Genomic DNA, 18,691 nt, shown 5'->3' with positions numbered 1-18,691 from the left:
GGGGGGGAATTTCTGCCCCGGGCGCCCAGAACTCTGGTTACGCCACTGCTGTATATAACATATATCTTAAAGCGGAACTACAACTTCCTATATACCCCGACAGCCAAGATGCCAGGAGGTGCCATCTCAGCCTCCCTTTGGAGTACAGTTGCTATGGTGCTGCACATGTGGTCAGCTATGACACCAGGTATTTGAGTGCTTGAAAGTTCGGTTGAGAGCTCAAATAAGCACACCGGCAACCAGTTGGCATGCCTTAAAAGTAACTGTTTCAAGAGACAATAAATTGGTGGGTAAAGTTCCTCTTACGTAAATGATAAAAACATAAAAAAATTAAAACAGTCCCTGCACGGCTGCCCCCTTTCTTCCCTGGCAACCTCCATGCACAGCTCTGCTTCCTAGTATTGTATGATGATGCCGATAGCTGTCCCACTCCCTTGTCCTGGATTTAGACATACCTTATGTTAAGATCAAGGCTGGACAACTGCGGCTCTCGAGCTGTCCTTTAACTACAAATCCCGTCATGCCTCTGACTCTGGGAGCCATGCCTGTAACTGTCAGTCTTGCAATGACTCATGGGACCTGTAGTTCCACGACAGCTGGAGGGCCGGAGTTGCTCACCCCTGAAACCTAAGGCCCCGTTCACATATAGCGACATACCTTTTGCAGCGGATCCGCACGGCCGGGATAGCGCGACTTTCGGGGCGACGTTCCAGCGACGATCCAGCGACGGTAGCGCGACCTTCCCCGTCGGTTGTAAGGTATGTGCGGGCCTCGTGGTAGACCTAAGTGTATATGTTTGTACAGCACGCTGATGCTTGATGATGATGAGCAGATGTTCTGCATCTGGTTTATGGAATGGGTGGCAGAGCCTGCGGTGCTTCTGTTTTTAGGCTGTGATTGACATGAGACATTTTCCAGGATTTGCAGTAGGGATGCGTCAATACCGTTTTGTTGGTATCGAGTACGAGTACCAATATTTTTTTTCCAGTACTCGCTGATACCGAATACAGATACCGGAGGCCCCATCAGCCCTCGTTCACACCTGAACGTTTTGTAGCGCGTTCTACGCTCGACGAACGCTCTACAAAACGCTCAAAAATATAAATCCCATTGTATTCAATGGTCTCGTTCCCACCTTGGCGTATTTCCGCCCGTCCCTAACGCGCTACAAAACGGCCCACGCCTGAAAAGGTACAGGTACTACTTTGGGCCGTTTTGTTGCGCGTTTTCATTGGGATACAGCCAAGTAGCCTTCGGAAATGCGCGTTTGTCGCGCAACTTTTTTACCGCGGATCGCGGTAAAAAAACGCGCGACAGGCGCGCATATGCAATACGCCTAGGTGTGAACGAGACCTTAAGGAAGCCAGGCGGCGTGTAAAGACTCGTCACCCAACTTCCCAATTAGCAGGGAAGCCGTGTCCATGCTCCCTCGTCACCAGGTGAGGAGGGAGCACGGAGCCGGCTTTCTGGCCATTTTGGAAGCCAGGCGCGGTGCTTACTAATTATTCGAAAAGCTGGCCAATCGGGAAGCTGGGCAAGGTATCATTACACGGCGCCCGGCTTCCTGATTGGCCAGGAAGCTGGCTCCATGCTCCCTCGTCATCAGGTGACTAGGAAGCATGAAGTCGGCTTTCTGGCCAATCAGAAAGACGGGGGGCGTGTCATGACACGTTGCCCAGCTTCCTGATTGGCCGGGAAGCCGGCTCCATGCTCCTACGCAGGTAACAGGTATGTCTATTACATTAATTTTTTTAAAATAACAATTGCAAGGGGAGAAGGGGGAAAGGAGGGGGGAGAAGAAGGGGGAAAGTTTGCGCCGCTGTATAATGTACTATATTGCACACCACACTTTTTTTTTACTTCCACTGTGCCAAGTTTGCTCCCGTGATGGACTACAATCTCAATACAAACTAGTAGTCCATCACTGGAGCCTTTTTTTTTCTTTTTTATCCGATTAACCGATTAATCGAACTTAATAATCGGCCAACTAATCGATTATGAAAATAATAGTTAGCTGCAGCCCTAGACTTAAGTTAAATTTAGTGCCCCAAACACAATAAAATGCTTTTTTTTTAAAATTACATTATTTTTACATTTATTTTATTTTTAAAACGGTTTTATTTTTAAACTTTAATTGCTATCACATGGGGGCTTATAAGCCCCCCATGTGATAGCATATTAGCAGCGACAGGTACTCTTTAAGGTGATGCTGGGGGTCCAAAAGACCCCTAGTGTAACCTTTACACTAGAAATAAGCTATTGAAGTGCAGATCACAGGCTTCGTGAGCCGAGCACTGACAGCTATGGGTCCGGAGGTGATGTAATCTGCATCACTCCCGGTCCCATAGTACGGGGAGGAGATCGGTGAACCGAGGCTCTCCGCTCTCCTCCCTAGCTTCCCGAGATGCTGGTCCTAGGCACACAAGGGAAGCAGAGGAGCCTGGGCAACGCAGGGGGGGGGGGCAGTTTACCGGCCCATAGAAGCGATTTGGCGACAGTTGAGTCGCCAAAATCGCTTCTACTGTAAAGCCGGTCGCCGGCTCTACAAATATGAACATAGTCTGTTTAACCCCTTAGGGACCCATGATGGAATTATCCTGCCATGGGTCATCAAGGGGTTAACCTCCCACAGTAGGGTATTCACCCGGACAGTCCGGGTTTGGAACACCTCACAGCCGGACACATTATACAAACCGGACTTGTGGCTAGTAACTCGTGGTGGGCACCGGGTGCCGCTGTTTTCAGTCCCTTGACTCTCCCTTCCTCTGTTTCTCCTCCGCTGCTGGAGCTGGGTGAGTTGGGGGAAGTAACATCAGAGAGAGAGCAGTGAGGGAGAATTCATCCTCCGACAGCTGGCGTGAAGCACTTTCATCTGGGACTGCATCTTAACAGGTATTTACTACATTTATTTAAATATCAATTGAAAAGAAGGGGGGTGGGGGGTATTGTACGTAAAACATGTCCCCCAAAAAATGCCATAGGTAACTTGTGACATGTTTTGTGGCGGCATCTTTTATGTGCAATAGTACATATCGTCCAATACAGATGTCACCAGCACCAAGATTCCATGTTAGTGCAAAATCCATTTAATTGATAGTTGTCATTCAAACGACAAGCGCTTTTGGGGCCGCGCCGGTTCCCCTTCATCAGGCTCAGAAATGACATTGTATAAAAGTACCACAACCTTTATATAGACATTCTAGAATGTCATTTCTGAGCCTGATGAAGGGGACTCCTGAATGACAACTATCAATAAAATGGGTTTGCACCAGGGATGCACCGATACTAGTTTCAGTATCGGTGCAGATTCCGAGTATTTGGGCGAGTACTCGTACTGGCCCAAATGCTCCAATACCGGAACTTCCTGTCAGAGGGAGATCTCGCTCTGACCGGCAGTGCCTAGGGAGTATGGAGCCAGTCTTCCTTTCCAGTCAGGAAGCCAGGTGGTGGGTTATGACCTGCCTCCCGGGTTCATGATTGGCTAGGAAGCCAGATTCACTTGTTGGTAGGCAGCCTGGCTTCCTAACCAATCAGGAAGCCAGGTGGTACATCATGACTCGCGCCCTGGCTTCCTGATTGGTCAGGAAGCCACGCTGCCTAGAAACAAGTGAAGCCAGCTTCCTAGCCAATCAGGAAGGCAGGTCATGACATGCCGCCCGGCTTACTGATTGGCTAGAAAGGCCGGCTTCACTTGTTGCTAGGCAGTCTGGATTCCTGGCCAATCAGGAAGCTAGACGGCACCTCATGACTTGCCGCTTGGCTTTCTGATTGGTCAGACAGCCTCAAGTGAAGCCCATTTTCTTTCGCTAGAACACCGGCTTCACAGGCAATCAGGAAGCCGGGCGACGGGTCATCCTCCTTATAATCGGAGGTGCAAGGCACCGCTACTCGGTATCGACTCAGTGACCGCTGAGACAGGTGGCACTGTGATTACAGCGCCACGGTCTCAGTAATCACACAGAGCAGACCTTCTTCTTCTCAAGGGGCTCTATGGGGAGCTCCTATGCCGTGGTCACGGGTCCCCCAGAGGAGCGGTTGACCCCGAAAACCGCAGGGGGGGCGGACACGACCGCCGCTGCTCAATTTAATACAATTGATCTAATTAGATCACTTTTATTAAACGAGCAGCGGCTCCCACTGTACATTCAGTTCTGCTTGTCAGGAGCAGGGCTGAATGTACAAAAAAACTACTCGCCCGGCTCCCGAAACTGCATGCTCTGGGATAGGTATTCGCTTCATAAGACGCAGGCACATTTTCCCCCTCCTTTTGGGGGAAAAAAACTGTGTCTTATGGAGCGAAAAATACGGTATACTTTACAAAAAAATTGCCGTGAGGCACTACAGTGTTCGCGTTTGGCTTGAAGAAAAGGTGGCAACCCCACGCTGCAGTTTTCTGCGATTTTGCTCAATTCTAAAGCGTGTATAATGTGCGTTTGCCCATTTACATCAGCGTTACACAATCTGCTCACAGAACCGCGCAGTTTAATGTACACATGTTAAACACATACAAAAGTGAATAAATGTGCTACACAAAATGTGCTGAAAACGCGCATATTTGATGTCACTCAGGTGTAAATGAGGGCTTGGACAGTCGTCACTGCAATGACTGGAAGACTTCTCCTTCCCCCCCCCCCCCCCCCCCTTTGTTCTGGGGAGGGAGGGGGCATGGCGGTGCATTAAAGGCAATGGCACTACAGCCACACACCCCACGCGCACTGCGATTGGACGTGTGGCAAAACATTGCCTGCATTCCGGTTCAGTACGAGCGCAAAAAAATGCTGCATGCACTATTTTTTGCGTTCGCAGTGGACCAGAACGCAGGCAATGTTTTGCCACGCCTCCGTTCGCACTGTGGGCGGGGGCGTGGCTGCTGCGCCATTGACTTCAATGTACCGCCATGCCCCCTCCAGAACGAAGGGGGGAGTTTAGTGTGCGATTGCTGTGCGCTCCTGCAGCTACCACTCTAGAAAGCACCGCAATTGGTGTGAACAAGCCCTGAAGGACAAAAATAAAAACTTTTTAAATGTTTTTATGGAAGGTGAATATACACTCAGGATTGATCTATATAACAATTCCCGTTGTCCAGATCAATGCAGGTCACCACTAGGACACATAGAAAACAATTGTTCATACCAAAATGCAGGTGTGATGGCAGCCCAGCCCATCACACCTGCATTTTGGTATGAACAATTGTTGCTGGTAAACTTTGTTCACTCCACATAAAGTTTTTAAAAAAAAACGTAAACAGTGACAGCTGCAGCCGTGTATGATACAACACAACCTACCGGAGCTCTCACAACGCCCTAGGCCGCCTGTTAAAACGCAGTAAGGGGTATTTATCAAAACTGGAGCAGACAGAATCTGGAGCAGTTGCTCACGGCAACCAATCAGCTTCTCTTTCATTTTCAAAGCTTAACTGAACCAACTGAAGAGAAGTTGACTGGTTACTATGGGCAACAGCTCCAGAATCTGCTCCAGTTTTGATAAATTCCCCCCAGAGTTTTTTAGCGGACAGGCTAGTGTGATAGGGCCCTCTGAAAGTGTGTATGTATCTGAATGTGCGCTTTGCATGTGCAAAATAAAAAACAGCCACACACTATGACAGCGATAAGGATTATATGAGGACAGTACGGTCCGTCTATACCGTCCTCATATATTCCTTATTATTGAATGACATAATGCCTATTAGCATGATTTCCTATTTGAAGATAGCGGTACTGTAATGTTTATTAACTTGTTTGCCTTGCTCCGTTTTAACTTTTTGCCACTTAGTCCCCTCATTGTTTAATAATTTCTTCCCTAAATGTTTAAAAAAATTATTAAACAATTAGGGGACAGAGTGGCAGGGCCTTGTTAAACGCAGGGTAAAACGGGCAGTTTCCCTGGGCCCAGTGCCCAAAGCAGCTTCTCCCTGAGCCCACAAAAGATACACATGCCGCACCGGTGTGTTTACTATGTGATCGGCATGGCATAGTCTTTCTCCACCCCCGCCGTACGCCGCATAGCATGACCGCATGATGTCTCACACACAGTCACGTCTCACGCAGGCTCCTCTGACGTCTCCTCCTATCTGCTCTGGAGGCTAGGTGGGGTGTGGTGGGGGTGTAGTGGGTAGGGGGCAGGATGTGGCAGCCCAAGAAAATGTTTGCCCAGGGTTCAATCAATAATAAAGACGGCCCTGCTGAGTGGTAAAAGGTAAAAACGGAGCAAGGCATAAAAGTGAATAAACATTACAGTGAGGTGTGCTTGGGGGGTAAGGAGTTCCATATTGTACCGGTAGAATGGACTCACGGTCCATGGAGTAGGGGGGCACAAAACTTGCCTTGCCCCGGGCGCTGACAACCTACGCTACACCACTGATAGGTATCCCCCGTGCTGAGAATGTGTCCTACCTGTCAAAACCAGACAATTCATTCTTGAAGTCCATACTCATAAAGGTTTTTAGAGCATTCCTGCAGCTTCTGTTTTCCTATAGATGAGAGGCAGCACGGAGCAGCTTGTCATTTTTTATCACCTTGCACTGTAATAATAGCAGGAGATCATTCCACAACCTCGCCTAGGTTGAGACGGTGCTGGTCACATGACCATTGTGTACATACGGCCTGTGGGCCCCCGTCAATGCCCCGGGCTTTGTGTCTACAGAGTCTTATTCCGAGACAGAAGCCGTTTCATTACTCTTGTCGTTGGCAACACAATCTCAATGACTCTCGCTACCAAGGCAGTCAGTCAACACGGCCTTGAGGGCCGTGCGTCTTCCTTACAAGAGATAAACAAGATCGGCCTATTACAATGCAGACATCTCAACTCTCCCGGAAGCTCCGGGAGTCTCCCGATATTAGATAGCGGCTCCCGGCCGAGAAACATTTTCTCCCGGAAAGGTTTAATCTGCTCTATCAAGCAGATTAAACCTTTCCCTGCGATCGTTTTTTTTTTTCTTTTCTGACATCGGGAGCCGCGGCCCGACCGTCAGTCAGAAAAGAAAAAAAAAGGCATACGATTGCATAGCTAGATTCCTATTGGCTATTGCACTTTGCAATAGCCAATAGCAAACTAGCTAATGCACCCGCCCACTGCTGCTGTCAATCAGCAGAGGGGGACCTGAATTTTTCTATCAGGTCCTCTTCTGCTGATTGAAAGCAGCAGAGGGCGGGTGCATTACCTAGTTTCCTATTGGCTATTGCAAAGTGCAATAGCCAATAGGAATCTAGCTATGCAATCGTATGCCTTTTTTTTTTATTTTCTGACTGACGGTCAGGACGGCTCCCGATGTCAGAAAAGAAAAAAAACGATCCCAGTGAAAGGTTTAAATAAAAAAAAAAAAAGAAAGCCTGCAGATAGCACAGGAAGCAATAGCTTCTTTGTTATCTGCCATCATTTCAGGGGGGTGCTCTCTCCCAGCCCCCCTAACCTCTCCTCCGTGGATCACCTCCCGGAAATGAGAGGGACACCTCCCTGAAAGTGCTTCTTTCAGGTTGGGATCCCTGACAATGGTTTTATAGATTTAGTCCTTCACAGGTTTTTAATGGGATGTATCTGACCTTTTATCACATGACTGGTACAAAGTTTAATGATAGACCTAGTTTGAGAAAAGGATTTTGTATACCCTTAGCAGGGATCCCAACCTGAAAGAAGCAATTTCAGGGAGGTGTCCCTCTCATTTCAGGGAGGTGCCCTCTCCCCCCCCCCCCCCATCCGCGGAGGGGGGGGGGTTAGTGGGGGGGCTGGGAGAGAGCACCACCCTGAAATGATGGCAGATAGCACAGGAAGCAATGGCTTCTTTGCTATCTGCAGGTTTTTTTTCTGATTTTTTTGTTTTAGTATTCTGACAGCTGCAGTCGTCAGAATAAAAAAAAAGGCATAAGAATGCATAGCTAGATTCCTATTGGCTATTGCACTTTGCAATAGCAAACTAGCTATTGCACCTGCCCCATGCTGCTTTCAATCACCAGAAGAGGATCTGATAGAAAAATTCAGGTCCCCCTCTGCTGATTGACAGCAGCAGTGGGCGGGTACATTACCTAGTTTGCTATTGGCTATTGCAAAGTGCAATAGCCAATAGGAATCTACCTATGGATTCGTATGCCTTCTTTGTTTCTTTTCTGACTGACGGTCAGGCCGCGGCTCCCGATGTCAGAAAAGAAAAAAAAAAACGATCGCAGGGAAAGGTTTATCTGCTCGATCGAGCAGATAAACCTTTCCGGGAGGAAGTGTTTCTCTCCCGGGTGGCCGGGAGCCGCTATCCAATAGCGGGAGACTCCCAGAGCGTCCGGGAGAGTTGGGATGTCTGCCTTAGGAGAATTAATAGTTCACATATCAGCAAAGCACTTCAACGTTACCAAATCACATTTTTGTAAACAATGAAATATTTATGTAGATATAAAAAAAAATCTTTCCGAGCTCCTTTGTGATAGGGATGCACCGATACCGTTTTTTAAAGTAAGCCAGGCGGCGTGTAATGACTCGCCACCTGGCTTCCTGATTAGCAAGGAAGCCGTCCCCATGATTTTCGTCACTAGGTGATGAGAAAGCATGGGGCCGGCTTTCTGGTCAATCAGGAAGCTGGCTGCCCTGTAATGACGCGGCGCCCGGCTTTGTGATTGGCCGGGAAGCTGGCTCCATGCCCCCTTGTCCTGAGGTGACGAGGGAGCATAAAGCCGGCTTCCAGGCCAATCAGAAAGCCGGATGCCACTTCATTACACGGCGCCCGGCTTCACAGCCAATCAAGTGTAATGACTCGCTGCCCAGCTTCCTGATACCGGAAGTATCGGGCTAGGCATCAGAGCATCAGCACTGATAGTGATACTAGTATCGGTATCAGTGTATCCCTACTACGTGACCTACGGCCCAGGCATAGATGACGTGGTCTTCAGTCATCGGAGTATTAGGGGTATTTGATGTAGTAAAGACTGTAGCCGGTCTACTGTTTTAATTATACAGACTAGATATGTAAAAGGTGCAAAAAATCTGATTAGTTTCTTTTTGTATCAATTCCAATTTTTTTATTTCATATTTCGGATCTGAAATTCGATTCGGTTTGTTATTCGGAATTCGGGTTGAATACATTTTTCTGTTTTTTCGGTTCTGATCGATCCGAGGTTTTCATTTTCGGAAATTTGGATCTATTTAAATCTTTTTAGATGGAGTTTATTATATTGTTAAACATGAAAAAAATAAACAAACAGTGTTCAAGACCCCGCCCCAAATTCCCACAGAACGTTTCAAACCAGTGTGATGCATTTATTTACTATCTTACTGTTCATTTGGTGAATGAGTAGGGTAACAACTACCCCTTACTTATTCATGAGGGGGGACAGCATCTGGGTAAATGAAAAGGGGCAGCTAGATTCAGATAAGCCTCCCTGCGCTCAGACCCCCCTTGTCCTCATCAACATGGGCGACATGCATTCTGCGTTTTTCCCACACGTGTGAACGCACAGGGAAAAACCTAATTTGCTCAGTCACGTTTGGGGTGCCATTACCTAGCATGTAAACTTTTCTATTGAATACATAAGCGGACTGCGGGCACATTATTACTTGTGTGTTGTGGCAAAGCACACTAAAACACACGTGCTAATGTGCGTTACCACAGGGCATGGAAACGCCCCTTTTCTACATGCGGTGCCATTCATTGTGAATGGCACTCAACGCATTGTGCAGTAGAGCCCAATGCACAACACAACACCTATACCATGCATTGCTTTGTAGTGCACCGATTTGTTTTTAAAAAAAGGGTCATGTACATTTTTTTATGCATTGTGATGGGTTGGCAGCCCATTCATAATCAATAGGCTGCTTTAACGAAGCACACGTTAATGATTTATAACAGGTATTTCTATAGCGTCTGCAATTTACGCAGCACTTTACATTCACATCAGTCCCTACTAGACATGTGCACTGCCAAAAAATTCGTTTCGTTTTAAATTCGGATTTGTGTTATTTCGTTTTTCTGGATTCGGGTGTGAAAGTCAATTCGGAATTCGGATTCGGACGAAATTCGGTAGCGTTAGTACGAACGTTCGTTTCGTTTTCTGTTCTTATTCGTTTCGTATTCGTTTCGTTCGTTTGCAGCAAAAGTGACATTTGAAGGGGGAAAACTATTTTTCTCCTTCTCTAATGTCACTTTGCTCCAACGAACGAAACGAATAAGAACAGAAAACGAAACGAACGTTCGAACTAACGCTACCGAATTTCGGAAATGGAAATTCGAATTCGTTTGCATTCGTTATGTCTGTAATTCGGAATTCGGATACATCCGAATGTCCGAATTTCCGAAAATTTGTCCGAATTTCGATTCGGAACTAAACGAATCGCACATGTCTAGTCCCTACCAGTGGCGTAACAATCACCATAGCGACCCAGGCAGCCGCAATGGGGCTCGGGGCACAGGGGGGCCCGGCCAGGACATCCCCCTGATGCCGTGTCAGCCGCCTGGGTCGCTATGGCATCTAAGGCTGCTGGCTGTCACTGGCGGTTGTGAGGAGGAATGTGTCACTGTTCAGATTACTGTGCCCGGCGTCAGAAGCCGAGGAGGCGGTTCCGGCGACAAAAAAGAGGAGGCGCGCCCAGCGACGGAAGAGGAGGCGGAAACCGGCGACAGAAGAGGCGGGGCCTGACAGCAACCATGGAGGCAGACAGAGGATCAGGGCTGACAGGTAAGAGGTGTGCAGCCCACCTGAGACCCTGCAGAGCCCACATAGAGAGTCTATGGCAGGCTCTGCAGGGTCACTCTCAGGTGGGCTTTTTGGGATATCAGGTGGGCTCTGCAAGGACATAACTAAAAATCACAGGGCCCCATACAAAATTTTGCTATCGGGCCCTGTGATTTCTAGTTACACCCCTGGTCCCTACCCTCATGGACCTTACAATCCACGGCCCCTATCTCACATGCATACATACAGGGCCAATTTTTACAGGAACCAATTGACTTTCCAGCATGTCTCTGGAGTGTGGGAGGAAACCAGAGATCCCAGAGGCAACCCACAAAAGCACAGGGAGAACATACAAACACATTGCAATGGAGCTCTTTTAGTGTGAACGGGCCCGAAAGCGTTTTGTGCGCTTTCTGGAGTGAAGTCTTAATATGAAAGCATTGCAGGTCTCCTTCTGCTGAGCTACTGCACCGCACAAATAGGATGAATGAAGATGACTTTCCAAGGACACATTTTTTCACATGTCAGAAAGCAATGCCTGAGCGCCCAAATTTATACTTCCATGTTGGTTTAACACATGTAACATGCATTACTGCATTGGTTTTTAATGGCACCCCAATGCACCTGCATTGAAAGTGTTAGAACACACATTACTGTGTTTATAGCAATAACTCCTGCAGTATACAATTTCGGTCACTAGATGGCAGTATTTATAAGTTCTGTTACATATCTATGGTAGATTCTCTTTTGTATTGAATAAGATAGAAAATAAAGCTGCGGCTTCCTTCCTGTTTTCCAAGACAATCCATATGCAGCATGCATATCTGACTGTGTGCTTGTGTTTCTCTGTCAGGCTGTGCAAGAAGTTCCAACAGAAGGGTGCAGCAACGCCACGTGTGTGTCAGTGCTTAGTGTCCTGGGGGGTCCGCTGTATTGTTGTAGCGGGTAAGGGAAAATGCCCCAAAAGTTGGCGTTAGCAGAGGCGCCCAAACTAAAGACTCATCACTTCATGGAAGCCTATCCCACCTCAACCTAACCCCTGAACCATCACCTTCTCAAACAATTCATCCCCACACAGTCACCTCCTCATGAATCACTGGCCCCTCCCTTTTAGATTGTAAGCCCTCAGGGGCAGGGCCCTCCTTACCATCTTGTCTTGAATTGTATTGTGATTGTAATGTCTTTCTTATATTGTAAAGCGCTGTGCAAACTTTTGGCGCTATATAAATTCTGTATAATAATAATAAATACTGCTGGCAAAAGTTATTTGTTAGATCATTTGGCTTTTTTTTGGCATTGATCAACAATACAGCAATTGTTTCTTCCACCATCGTTCTTTTACCCTGCTATGCTCTCCTCATTGACTACAGTGCAACTTCCTGTGTTATAAATCCTTGGTTCCTAACTGGTGGGCCGTGACCCAAAAGTGGGTCGCGACCCCGTGTTCAGTGGGTCACAGCATGCCTTCCACTTTTCTAGGTGATAGGCCTCACGCCAAGCAGGCATTGAAAATATGCTGCCCAGCACAAAGTGTAAATGCTTGAGGCGAAGTGGGCTGCGGCTATAGCCGCAAGGGAGCTCCATTCATAGATACAGCTCCCTCGTGTGTCCTGTAGAGGTGCCTGGACTGCAGGGATGTCACATTCTTGCTCCCAGCACCTCTACAGGGCATGCAAAAGAGCTGGACAGGCAACACACATATGGATGAGCAGCCCACAATGGACCCCAGGCTGAGGATCACCCCAGTCCGCCTAAGGTAGGGAGACTGTTAATGCACTGTACCACGCAATTGCACCTACCACGTGTTCTGGTGTGGGAGGAGCGTTGCAATGCCATTGATTTAAATGGAATCCAAAACACACCTCCCACCCACAGTTCGATCACCCGCACTGGAATGCGCAGTACCGCAGTTCGACTTGGGTCACGACTTAATGAACAGGGGCAAATGTGGGTCCTGAGGTTACACAGGTTGAGAACCACTGTTATAAATGATGATAAAGGTTTACTCCAATGCTTGAACAGTTAAAAGGTAGTCATAGGGTTGTTATCAGGGCTGGATTTACTCTCTCTGCTGCCCCAAAGCCTACCTGCATGATGCATACATGCTGTACAAAACAAGCGGTGGCTTCCCCGCTGTACAGGGCTAAATGTAGAAAACTACCACCCACCTAGAACTGCATGTCCCAGGCGTCAGGAGATAGGAATTCAACACCCCTGCTGCTCCGAGGCCAGGCCTTGGTGGGCCTTGTGAGAAATCCGGACTTGGTTGTTATAGTTCCCTGGATGCTTTTACTGCATTACCTTCTTAAGACGTGCTAGCTCTGTGGCACAACATTCCTGTGTAGCATTATACTACAACTCCACGGTTGGAGCCATATAATGAGGCAGTCTCAGGCGGCATCACATTGGGTCCTCTGCCAGCGTGTACCAGGTTGCTAAGAAGTCTTTGAGCAGGACGCTGGAGGTAACAACCGTGGGCCAACAGCCATGTAACTGTCAATCTCGCAATGCCTCATGGGATGTGTAGTTCCACCAAAGCTAGAGGGCCGGAGTTGCCCTCCCCTACTCTAGGAGATTGAATAAAGCAGATATATTCAACTGATCCTCAGTCCCCCTGTCGTCTTCACTCGCCTCTCCCCCTCTGCTCCGGCTGTGAGCATGCCCTGCGCTGTCCTCATGACCAGGGATGGGCTGTATGGTCAAGGGAACATCGCTAGTTCGAGTGTTCGCCGAACGCAAGAACTTTGTGGGATGTTCACGGGTCTGTTCGACCGCGCAACATCCCACGAGGCAATGTGCCTTCTGCAGTTCTAATTGGGTAAAGGCTTGCACCTGACCACAGGTCAGGTGCAAGACTTTGCCCAATCAGAGCTCAGTACTCAGAGTACTCAGAGCCATGATTGGGCAAAGTCATGATGACTTTGCCCAATCAGGGCTCACAGCGAAGTCCCAGCAGCACACTATATAAGGCTGCTTACACCGCAGCGCTACGTAGTGTGTTGCAGGAGTGAAAAGAGAGTTCTATACAGCGTTCTATATCAGAGTTGTATACAGCGTTCTATATCAGCATTATATATCAGCATTATATATCAGAGTTCTATACATCATACAGATCCGCCACTTCACAAGCAGGGTAAGGGGACCCCCCCAATATTCAAAAGGAATTTTTCATTTTTATTCTTACCCTTTAAGTGATGTAAAAATCACTGCTCCTTTAACCTCTTGCCGTCCGCCCGTAGTAAAAAAATGGACGGACGGCACTGCTACATCTGCGGGTTGCCGTCTCCAGACGGCAATTTTTTTCTGCTCGCGCGCGCCCCCTAGCGGGCACGCACGGGCAGAAAAGACCCGACGATTAAACACACCCGTTACCGGGTGTTTCACGGGACCGGCTCCAAGGGCGTCAGGAGGAGGAGGACTGGAGATCAGCTCCTTGCTGATCTCCGTCCGGGCTGTGAATGCAGAAGTGATGTGTATTACATCACTTCCGCATTCACCTGTCAGTCATCTGGAGAGAGAAGAAGCTGATAAAGCAGATCTCTGCTTCATCAGCTTCTTTTGGGGTCCACAGGTGATATTAGGGGTCCTAGAGACCCCTAATATCTCCATAAAGAGGACCTGTCAGTGTGCCTTTGCTATTATATAGGGGGTTGTTATCCCCCTATATAATAGCAATAACAATAAGTGCAAAAAAATAAATATAAATAAAAAAAAAAAAAAGTAACACATAAAAAAGTAAAATAAAATAAAAGTCACATATAAAAAAAGGGGAAAAAACCCCCCCAAAATGTTTAACTCCCCCACCCCCACGTTTACGCGCCTATAAACGTAAATACGCGTCCGGTGCCCCAGCGCGCAAAAATTACAATTGCGCTACACATGTTACATATCGCCGCGAACGTCGCAGTGAGAGCAATCATTTTAGGGCCATCAATCACTGATAACACTAAACTGATGAGCGGTAACAGCTTTTAAAGCGTCGCCTATGGCCAATTTTGGGTATTATCGTTTTTTGAGGTTTCGCGCGCGCACGCAATTTTAAGGCTTGACATGTTTAGTGTCTTTTTACCCGACGTGACCCCATCTTTTATATTTTACCAAAAAATTGGGTAATAATAAATGTTTTATCATTTAATATAGGGGAAACTGTTTTTTTTTTTAAATTTCGGTAATTTTTCCTTAATATAGTAAAAAAATAAAACCCCCAGTGGTGAATAAATACCACCAAAAGAAAGCTCTATCTGTCCCCAAAAAAGGGTATAAAATTCATTTCAGTACAGCGTTGCATGACGGAATAAATGTCAGTCAAAGTACCGCAGCGCTGAATACTGAAAAATGGCCTGGATGGGAAGGTGGTTTAACACCGCGGATGTCAACTGGTTAAAAACTTTTTTTTTTTTTTGTCATTGATTCCTGTCCCCTAGTGCAGTACCAGGACCCCCATTCCTTTTTTAGGGCCAATAACTTGCATATAAGCCCCCTTAAAGGGGACAATCATTTCTGAAAGTTCTACCCCCATTGACTTGCATTGAGTTTGAGTTCGAATACGAACCAAACTCGGGCCTGTACAGCCCCATCACCACTCATGACTAATACAAGTCCCCAGATAGCAAGGGTAACATGGCACAGGGTTAAATTGTAATTCTTGTTAACTTGCTGCACATATTCCTGGTAAGTTGTAGACTTGCAGAACACTCGCAGCACAAGTTCTAGTTGACACTTTTTGAATTTGTAGCAAATTTGCTTGGCAAGTCTGCAGCAAGAGTCCTGCAGGTCTTAGCAAGAGCTCTGCAAGTGTACAGCACTTTGAAAAGCACATTGATCTGGAGACTTGCAATCAGGGCCGCCATCAGGGGGGTACGGCCGACACTCAAGTAAGGGGCCCGCGAACCTTACCTGGGTGACGGCCGTACAGATGACTGAAGGCGGCCGGGCCCCGCAGCACCGGAGGAAGCCGGAGCCCGCACACTCGTAACTCGTAACCTCAGATGCTGTGCTAGCCTCCGGTGTCCCCCTCGTCCACTGCACATTAGGTTTTTAAAGATGGCCGCCGTGAGTAGCAGCAGCCATCTTTAAACCTGGCAAGTGCCCACATCCCATTTAATATATTGCCGAAATGGAAATATATTAAATGAAAATCATTCCCTGGTGGGGAATCAGTATGATCTGCATCTCTTGCTGATGCAGACCATACTGATCGCTCCCTCGTGGTGCCTCTGCTAACATGCAGGGAGCGATTAGTATGTCTGCACCAGCCAGAGTGCAGAGCACACTGATTCTTCACTGAAGCCCCGGGATGCAGCCCCCCTTCCTGCAAAACAGGTAAGCAGGAGAGGGGGACATTTTTTAATGAACTATTATTAGTTGTGAGAGTGTGTTTTATTGTGTGTTTAACGAGTGTGTTTAATTTTTATTTTAATGAAGCTATGTGTGTGTTTTTTAATGAGTGTGTGATATGTGTGGGATAGGTGTGTGATATGAGTGTTTCATTATATGTGTGTGTGTGTTTTTTTTAACCATGATTGCTGTTTAAATACAAGCGATCCGCCGTATTGTACAAGCGATCTGTATAGACGACGGATCGCTTGTACAATAAGGCGCCGTGTCCCCCCCTCTGCAACCGCCGGTGCTGCAATCAGCTTCCCGGGCTCATCTGTCCCTCGTGTGAGCCCGTGACCGGTGTGGAGGTTCTCCCCTGACAGATCGGAGGAGAGATCAGCAGCTTCTAGCAGCGGATCTCTCCTCCGATCACTGGACATCGGAAGTGAGGTGCATTTCATCACTTCTGGTGTCACTGTACACAGTCTCCGGCTCCTGGAGCCAGAAAAAGAAGCTGGTGAAGCAGATCTCGGCTTCATCAGCTTCTTTGGGGTCCCTAGGTGACACTAGGGGTCTGCGAGACCCCTAATGTCTTCATAAAGAGGACCTGTCACATTATATAGGGGGCTTGTTAGCCCCCTATGTGATAGCAATAAAGCTGAGTGTGAAAAAAAAAATTGTAAAAATTAAAGTAACAATAAAAAATTCAAAAAACATTTTTTTAACCACTTGAAGTCCACGGTGTTACACCCCCTTCCTGTCCCCGCCATTTTTCAGTATTTAGCGCTGCAGTACTTTGACATTTATTCCGTCATGCAACGCTGTACTGAAACTAATTTCGTACCATTTTTTGGGGGACTCATGGAGCTTTCGTTTGGTGCTGTGTAATATTACCAAAATTATGGCTGCCCTGCTTGCAATGCAGACTTGCTGTAATTGTGCAACAAAATTGTGAAGCTTGGCAAGTCTGCAATCGTTTAGCAAGTCATTTTCAAACTTGCAGCTAAATTGCTTGCTACATAGGTGGTCAATGGACTTGCATTAGACATGATGACATCAGTGGACCCCCAGAGCCCCGGGGAGAAGAGGCTGTGGTGACAGGTCCAGCAGCCAGTCGGGAGCAAAGATCAAGTAAGTATATCTTCTAGTCCATCCCTTAGAGGAAAAACATGCACTTAACCCTTGCAGTGCATTGGTAGCCCCACTACAAGAGAAAGTTTTTAAAATGCTCACTTTCTACCAGGCCTGCGCTTTCAGAAAATATATGGTTTGGGGGGTCTTTTACAAACGCTAGCAACGCAGCAGTTGAAAAATCAAATCAATAGGAAAAAATGGCTTGGCCAGCTGATTTGAAAAATGTTCCGGAGGGCTTGGCAGCGAAAGGGTTAAAAATCCATCTTGCATCATCTTTGGATGTATGCATGTAAAATATACAGCAAAACAAAGCATGGGGAAAAAAATTATATATATTATATACAATTATTTTTTTTCCCCCATAGACTAATATTTGCCCAGCCAAGTATGCTAGACTCTTTGACATATGGCTGGGGGCATGCCACTTTAATTCTGAAGTCATGCGCTGGAATAGGACTTATGCATTATGAACCAAGAATGACATCTGCAATGGCTGACACACTATTGCTATTCAGTTGTGATTTATTTTTGAAAACATGAAAGCTCTATATAGGAAGGAAGTGAGAATGTCCGTCATCTCGTCAACATGATGCTTTCTGGCTCCGTGTTCCGGGATCACCTTTTAAAAGCTAAAGAAGACTAAAACAAAAAGTTAAATCAGTTCACCAATGTAATAAAATATAGAATATATTTAGTAACAGAGCGCAAGACAAACCCCACAAACATGATCTAAATCAATAGTAAAAAAGACCAAGTCTGAGCATGTAGGCTCCCGATAAGATAATTCCTGGTTGGTTATGCTGCCACCGCCACGGTTATTTCCTGTTCCTGTAATGACACTGCTATCTATTGCATTGTGTATAATTGTTATATTCCTCACAACTAGTGGTAGATTATTTCTATTACATTGATACATTGGAATCTTCCACCATTTCACCCCAAACTGTTTTGAGTAGATCCGTACAGTCTTCTAGTAGACACTCCCAGCTTCTCCTCCCCAATGTATTCTTCGTTTCTCCCTTATTGTGTGAAGAGGGTTCTAGACACGGCGTTACATGGCTTCCGATAGAAAACTCTTTCCATCTCGAAGATAGATGAGGAATCACATCCTCTGTACTGTCAAGCCTGTATAAACCACACTGGATTCTTCTCGAAGTCTTGTCGGGGAGTTGGACCCTGCATGTGGATTCCATCAGCTCAGTAGCTTGTCATACGATCGGTACAGGCTAGATTCTGGAAGGTATGTGCAGTAAATCGGAGGTTGAGACAGAATATTGGTCATGGGGACAGAGAAGGTAAGGCCTTGTTCACACCAAGCGCGTTCCAGGTGCAGAGCAGTTACAGACCGAATCAAAACTGCGTCCAATGTATTCCAATGGTGTTTTGGGCTATAGTTCACACCGCAGCGTTCAGTTCCAGAGCATGTAAAAAAACTGCAGCAAGTCCTATATTACCTGCTCTGGAACGCATGCAAACACACCAAAAGCGCATGCAAACCCACTGGAACGCTCTGAAAGCCTATTTTAAACTAATATATATATATATATTTCCTGACACCAATCCATGGCAGCACACAATGGGGGTATGGC

Source organism: Nanorana parkeri, unplaced genomic scaffold (assembly GCF_000935625.1).
Source record: "Nanorana parkeri isolate BGI_ZX_2015 unplaced genomic scaffold, ASM93562v1 scaffold2639, whole genome shotgun sequence".
NCBI classification, from domain to species: Eukaryota; Metazoa; Chordata; class Amphibia; order Anura; family Dicroglossidae; genus Nanorana; species Nanorana parkeri.
The sequence above is the reverse complement of the archived record's forward strand: the minus strand, read 5'-3'. Positions refer to the sequence as shown.